The sequence below is a fragment of the Triticum aestivum genome, chromosome 5D (assembly GCF_018294505.1).
Source record: "Triticum aestivum cultivar Chinese Spring chromosome 5D, IWGSC CS RefSeq v2.1, whole genome shotgun sequence".
Taxonomy (NCBI): Eukaryota; Viridiplantae; Streptophyta; class Magnoliopsida; order Poales; family Poaceae; genus Triticum; species Triticum aestivum.
In genome coordinates, this window is record NC_057808.1 from 165672077 (window position 1) to 165680682 (window position 8606).

An 8606-nucleotide genomic window follows, 5' to 3' on the forward strand; every position below is an offset into this window, starting at 1 on the left:
TGACGAAGGCGATCTCTTGGATGAAGAGTTTGATAGCGCGTCCGACGCCTAGAGGAATCCCAGTCAGTCTTGTGCGATCCCGCATATTGGTCACTTGTATTATATACGCTTCCGCCACCCGCAATAAGTCTCCTCGAGCCTCACTCCGACGCTCGAAGAGCTGTAGTCTTCAGGAGTCATATCACCCGCTTCACGGTGATATTTCCACCACCGTTATTATCGTGAGTTAGTAGTATGCCACCCTATCCGCCGTCTTGTTTTATCGGCGTGCATGTAATAAATTGTTGGGCAGTCCCCGCTCAACCTTTTATTATATTCAGTACTCCTAGTATTTTTCTTCTGTGACCAAGATATTGTCTACCAGTGAGAAGGAATTCTTCTTTACTGGTCCGTAAAAGGGATCGGTCTCTCAATAATTATTTTATTGAAAAACCGGTCATGACAAGTTTGAGGAAGCCCGTCATTGGAATATACAAGCCAAGTTCTACAATGAAAATTTCCCCCTAGTATATGAAAGTTAATAGGGGCGAGGATCCCGATCTTTCGAAGAGATGATAACTATCGATTAGGTGGAGCCGACTTTGACGATCCGACTACAAACGTGCATGACGTTGCGCCTTAGCAATTGCTAAACCAATGTCCTGAGGTTATTGCCGATGTTGGAAGCATGATCAGCCTGACCACGAAGGTCTATTCCTGCATGAAATCAAAGAACAAGCAAGAATATGATAATGCAATCTGAATATTGTGAATAAATATGAAGTATTGATAAAGGTGGGGATCCGAAAGTGGTCTTGGTCTGGTCGTTGGACACAAAGAAGTACACGAAGTTGCAATGGCTAACTTTTAACTAAACAAATCCCCAGGAAAAGGCTACTAGATGGATCTACTTATATAGGAGCAAGGGGTGGCAGCCAAGGAGGTGGGAAGACGTACCAAGGCAGCCTAAAACTAAACCTAGGTCGTACAAGGCCAATGGGCCCAAGTGGACATGATGCAACACTTTTGGACTTGTAGTTTGACTTGGATTCTGCTGCAGCGTCAGATTGTTTCATCAATAACTCAATGCTCCAGATGAATTTTTAGGTGAATCCAATTGGCTTGGAAAGAGCACGAAATCTACTTTCAAGAATCACCCAATTTAGAGTTCGTATGAAAGAGTTCTTGCCATTTTGAGTCAGGTATGTCTGTGCAGTCCGAATCTGAGTCCAGAACGTGAGAAACTTGGACTCTATCTTCTCTTCTCCCATAAGTAACATGAGAGGACTTTTTTAACAGCACCTAAAATTGTCGTTTTCCCTTATCGTCATATGTGGATTGTACAAATGTCCCATACACTTGCAATTAGACACGGCACAGAAGTTTGTGAAGTATTTTTGTCCTGTATAACATAAATAGTTATTGCGTAGTTTGCATTAGAAGTCACCTCACAAAAATGCATATATGCAATATTTTTGGTTGTATCCAACGTAGTCATGTCCTCATCATGCTCCGGTTCTTGAAAACAAAGCCATCCTCGGCGTTGCTTAATCTGAAATGTGGCTAATAAAAGAGACAAGGTGTACATTTTTTAGATCTATATGTCATCCATTTTTTCTTCCCTTGGTTTTTGCACATATGAGACATGTACACATGAGTAACTTTCATAGTTCAATTAGGTATAAAGCCAAAATATTATCACAAGAAGTAGAAGAAATTAAAATATTGCAATGCAATTTGCACATATAAGTGAAGCTCTTATTCATATCAAAAGATTGACAATGTTCATCATTAAACCATCCCAACATTGGTGAATCAACCTTACGTGCATCAAATTGACATGCTACAACATGCTTAAATAAGCAAACATGCAATAAGTCATTTGACATAGAATCACCACCAAGATTAGAGGTCATATCAAAATGATTAAACATTGGTTCTTTTGCATCAATAGTTAATTCAATGGGTGCACTCAAAATTGTTGGTATTTCAGCTGTTTGATCACATGACGAATTCATGACACTAACATGATTCTCTAAAATAGGTGGTGTGCTCAAATCAATAGGTAACTCAACACATGATGTATTCAAGTTAACTAGGCGTGCATCATTCTCATGTGAAAGTGGAAAATTTGTACCTTTGTCATTACCTCTTATGATCAACTCAGATGATGTAACTCTCGGTGGTGATGTGTCACATGGTGGAGATGATGTAGTCCTTGCAACAACGGATGTGGTTGTCATAGTACGCCTAGTAGTTGAAGAAACATTTGTATCAACAGTTGGAATGTGCACCGTGCGCTTGTTCTCCTTGTGCGCAACATGTCATTTTATTTCCTGTTCAGCTTTGCAAGCAAGACAAAACAAATGGTCCATAGGATGACACACTTCATGAATTAGTATCTCTTGAATATCACGGTTTAATCCTCCCCAAAATCTATCCATAAAATCTTCTTCACTTGTAAAAATGAGTGCAACAATGTAGTGTGTAAATCATCATAATATTTTGTTACCATGTCAGTGCCTTGTTCTAAATGTTGTAATTTTTTAATCATGCCACAAGTATAATAAACATCAACGAATCTATCTCCCATGACAAGCTTTAAATCATCCCAAGTAGTAGGTATAGAATCAGGGTTTAACCAACAATATTCACTCCAACAAACTAAAGCAAAGCTACTGAAAGTACTAACCGCGGCTTGAAATTTTCAACGCTCATCAAAATTATGGGAAGCAAATATAGCATTTATTTCGTACTCCAATTCAATATATAAATCAGTCATAAAACGACCAGTAAATTGTGGCATGGAAACATTAACCTGATTATGTGCATTTTGATGTTGTTGCTCCTCTTGTGACGGTTGATGTATTTTCTTAGGTGGTGGCAAATCTCCCACGATCGATGAAGCCCAAGAACTAACAACTCCGGAACCTGCCATGATTAGTAGAAACAAGAAAAAAAATTCGAGAATAATGTTCCTATGAACTACTAGGATCTGATGGTAAAGCGCTCACGGTAAATCAAATATCAATATCTTACAAGTTCTTACCATGCAGTAGGTGGTGACAGGCAACCAGCGGTGTCAAATAACTCTGAAGCTTGAGTAAAGCGATTGCTAGGAGGAACGTACGTATACACGGGGTAGAAATATATGGAGCTTGGAAGGCTTAAATATTTGGTAGCAAAAGGTTAGCAATAATCAATTCAGAGATGCATTGTTGAATAATCGCTAAACGGCGGTACTGTGCTAGTCCTAGGCTAGACCGGACTAGAGACACGAGCCTAGAACACTAATGAGGTCACGGCGTAGCACAACTAGCATCAATAGATGACATGAAGTAGCTCTGGACAGCAAGATATAAGTGAAGATCACAATAGCAGTAAAGATAATGATGTGAAACAACTGCCAAGCAGGACATACCAACAACTTTCTCTCCAACTTTCCTCTAGAAAAGTTTTTTTTTTTACTGTAATCCTCTAGAAAAAGTTTGTGCCAATTTTCTGATAATTTTTCACAAGAATGGTACTGACTCAAGCTTTCAAACGCAAAAATAGTCACTCAATTCCGAGTTGATATGAGGAGTCAAAAAATTCTTAAATTGGCCTGAATAATTGGAATAAGCTATGTTCGCGAACATCGGAGGGCAAAAAGACCTATTTAGCAGACGATTTTGAGGTGTCAAATATTGAACTTGCTTCTGCAACTATTTAGATGCGGCTCGTCGCTAGCTTTAATTTGAGTACTCACGGAGCTAAAACATACTTCGTATGAGGAAGATATGACTGTTTTACTAAATAGTGCACAAAACAGATTCCAATCCGAATTCAGCTACCAGATTGACTCTAGATAGATCCGAACTTTGTTTTTTTATTCTCTCTTTTTTTCCCTCACACTTTTTTCTTTTTCTTTCTCTCCCTTTTTCCTCTAACTTTTTTCACTTTTTTCTCTCTCACTTTTTTTGTCTCTCCCTCTTTTCAAAACAAACTAGATAAGATGCAGATTGGATCAAGCGAAGATGTGAACGACCTCAACTATGATTATGACAATGAACGGTGGATAGCACGTGGTGGAATTTGATGGATGTGATGGTTAGCGGAAGGAATAATGATGCAGCGGCGGCATGACTAATGTGAACAGAACTCGAAACTCTAAACGAACTAGACACTAAGACCAGCAACTCGACATGATGATGCAACCGATAATTCAATAATGCAAACAATGAAAAGAAAATTGCAAAGGCTCAGACTGGCTAGGATAAAAGATGAATAGATACTTTTTTGTGGCTTTTTTCTTGGACAATAGGTAAGAAAATAAATCTAATCTAGGGATAACTGGAAATTCTCATCGATCAACCTGAAAACTGATATCACTTGATAGGGGCGAGGGTCCCGATCTTTCGATGATATGATAACTATCGATTTGGTCGAGCCAACTTTGACGATCCGACTACAAATGTGCACGACGTTGCACCTTAGCAATCGCTAAACCAATCTCCTGAGGTTACTGCCGATGTTGGAAGCTAGATCGGCCTAACCACGAAGGTCTACTCCTGCACACAATCAAAGAATAGGCAAGAATATGATAATGCAATTGGAATATTGCAAATATAGATGAAGTATTGATAAAGGTGGGGATCCGAAAGTGGTTTTGGTCTGGTCGTTGGACACAAACGAAGTACACGAAGTTGCAATGGCTAACTTTTAACTAAGCAAATCCCCAGGAAAAAGCTACTAGATGGATCTACTTACATAGGAGCAAGGGGTGGCAGCCAAGGAGGCGGGAGGACGTCCCAAGCCATCCTAAAACTAACCCTACGTCGTACAAGGCCAATGGGCCCAAGTGGAGGTGATGCAACACCTTTGGACTTGTAGTTTGACTTGGATTTTGCTGTAGTGTCAGATTGTTTAGTCAATTACTCAATGCTCCGGGTGAATTTTAAGGTGAATCCAATTGGGTTGGAAAGAGCACGAAATCTAATTTCCAACAAGAAAAATATCACCCAATTCGAAGTCCATATGAAAGAGTTCCTGCTGTATTGAATCAGGTATGTCTGTGTACTCCGAATCTGAGTCCAGAACGTGAGAGACTTGGACTCTATCTTCTCTTGGCCCAAAAGTAATGTGAGAGGACTTTTTGAACAGCACCTAAACTTGTCTTTTTCCCTTATCTTCATATGTGGATTGTACAAATGTCTCATACACCTGCAATTAGACATGGCACAAAAGTCTGTGAAGTATTTTTTGTCCTGGATAACAGAAATAATTATTGCATAGTTTGCATTAGAAATCACCTCACAAATATGCATATATGCAATATTTTTGGTCGTATCCAACGTAGGCATGTCCTCATAAAAAGTCATAACATAGGAGACTCTCTATCAAGAAGAATATGGTGCTATTTCAAAGCACAAGTGTGGAAAACGATAGTAACATTGTCCCTTCTCTCTTTTTCTCTCATTTTTTTGTTTGGGCTTCTTTGGCCTGTCTTTTTTATTTGGGCTTCTCTGGCCTGTTTTGTTATTTGGGATTCTTTGTCCTCTTTTATTTCTCTTAAAGTCCGGAGACTCATCCCAACTTGTGAGGGAACGATAGCTTCCATCATCCTTTCCTCACATGGGACAATGCTCTAATAATGATGATCATCACACTTTTATTTACTTACAACTCAAGAATAACAAGTCGATACTAGAACAAAATATGACTCTATGAATGCCTCCGGTGGTCTACTGGGATGTGTGATGATCAAGACTGACATGTATAAAAAATAATATGAACGGTGGCCTTGCCACAAATACTATGCCAACTACATGATCATGCAAAGCAATATGATAATGATGGTATGTGTCATAATAAAACAGAACGGTGGAAGTTGCATGGCAATATATCTCAAAATGGCTATGGAAATGCCATAATAGGTAGGCATGGTGGCTGTTCTGAGGTAGGATATATGGTGAGTTTAATGCACCGGCGAAAGTTGCGCGGTACTAGAGAGGATAGCAATGGTGGAAAGGTGAGAGTGCGTATAATCCATGGACTCAACATTAGTCATAAAGAACTCACATACTTATTGCAAAAGTTTATTAGCCATCAAAACAAAGTACTACACGCATGCTCTTAGGGGGGTAGATTGGTAGGAAAAGACCATTGCTCGTCCCCGACCGCCACTCATAAGGAAGACAATCAACTAATAAATCATGCTCCGACTTCATCACATAACGGTTCACTATACCTGCATGATACGGGAATCACAAACTTTAACACAAGTATTTCTACCAATCCACAATTACTCACTAGCATGACTCTAATATCACCATCATTATATCTCAAAACAAATGCAAGGAATCAAACTTCTCATATATTCAATGCTCTTTATATGAATGTTTTTATTATATCCCTCTTGGATGCCTATCATATTAGGACTAAATTCATAACCTAAGCAAACTACCATGCTGTTTAGGACTCTCAAAATAATATAAGTGAATCATGAGAGTTCATGAATTTCTATAAAATAAAACCACTGCCGAGCTCTAAAAAGATATAAGTGAAGTACAAGAGTAAACTGCCTAGCTCAAAAGATATAAGTGAAGCACATAGAGTATTCTAATAAATTCATGATTAAAGCGTGTCCCTCTCAAAAGGTGTGTATAGCAAGGATGATGTTGGCAAACTAAAAAGCAAAGACTCATATCATGTGGTGAATAAAAATATAGCCACAAGTAAATTTACCGATGGATTGAAGACGAAAGAGGGGATGCCATCCGGGGCATCCCCAAGCTTAGATGTTTGGTTGTCCTTGAATATTACCTTGGGGTTCGGCATCCCCAAGCTTAGGATCTTTCCACTCCTTATTCCATAGTCCATCAAATCTTACCCAAACTTGAAAACTTCACAACACAAAACTCAACAGAAAACTCGTGAGATCCATTAGTATAATAAAACAAATCACCACTTTAGGTACTGTTGTGAACTCATTCTAAATTTATATTGGTGTAATATATATTGTATTTCAACTTCTCCATGGTTCATACCCCCCGATACTACCCATAGTATCATCAAAATAAGCAAACAACACATAGAAAACAGAATCCGTAAAAAAACAGAATAGTCTGAACTAATCTGGAAACTTCGTATACTTTTGTAACTCAAAAAATTCTGAAAAATTAGGACAACAGAGTAAATTCATATATCAATCTTGTGTAAAAAATTCAGAATTTTTCCAAGCTCTAGTGTATGTAAAAAAATCTGTTGCAAAAGTTTCTGTTTTTCAGCGAAACCAAATCAACGATATACCAAAGTATGCCAAAGGTCTTACTTGGCTCAAACACTAATTGAAACACCAAAGCACATTTACTACAGAGGTAATAATGTGTAATTATTGGAAAACTGAACCATAAACAAAAACAACAACAAAATGGGTTGCCTTTCCTTCTTTCATATCTATAACTGCACCAATCGTTCTAAGAAAATCTCTACCAAGAATAGTCAGACATGTGGGATTGCAATCTATATCAAGCACAATAAAATCTATGGGCACATTATTCCTATTTGCAACAGTAAGAACATCATTAATCCTTCCCATAGGTTTCCTAATTGTGGAATCCGCTAGATGCAAATTCAATGAACAATCATCAAATTTATGGAAACCGAGAACATCACATAAAGTTTTCGTAATAGTGGAAACACTAGCACCCAAATTACACAAAGAATTACACTCATAATGCAAGAGATGAGAGTTTAGGATGGGTACTTTGTAGGCTTGATGTAGAACCTCCCCGGCAATGGCGCCAGAAGTTCTTCCTACTAATTCTTGAGCTTGCATTGATTTTTCCCTTGAAGAGGAAAGGATGATGTAGCAAAGTAGAGATAAGTATTTCCCTCAGTTAAGAACCAAGGTATCAATCCAGTAGGAGGCACAAGGAAGTCTCCAATATATGCACCTCCTCAAACTAACAAACACTTGCACTCAATGCGAAAAAGGGGTTGTCAATCCCTTCACGGTCTCGAACAAGAGTGAGATCTAATAGAGATAGGTATAAAAGATAAATAAAAGAGCAAACTAAAGTAAATATAAATAAATTTCAGCAAGGTATTTTTGGGTTTTTTAATTTATAGATCTGAAAATATATGATGGAATATAGACCCAGGGGGCATAGGTTTCACTAGAGGCTTCTCTCACGAAGATAACACACGGTGGGTAAAACAAATTACTGTTGAGCAATAACGCATAATTATGACGATATCTAAGGCAATGATCATGAATATAGGCATCACGTCCGTGACAAGTAGACCGAATCCTGCCTGCATCTACTACTATTATTCCACACATCGACCGCTATCCAGCATGCATCTAGAGTATTAAGTTCATAAGAATGGAGTAACGCCTTAAGCAACATGACATGCGGTAGAGGGGCAAACTCAAGCAATACGATATAAACCCGATCTTTTTATCCTTGATCGCAACAATACAATACGTTGCTCGCTACCCCTACTATGTCACTGGGTGAGGACACCGCGAGATTGAACCCAAAACTAAGCACCTCTCCCATTGCAATAAAACCAATCTAGTTGGCCAAACCAAGCAGATAATTCAAAGAGAAATATAAAGATATCTTAATCATGCATAAAAG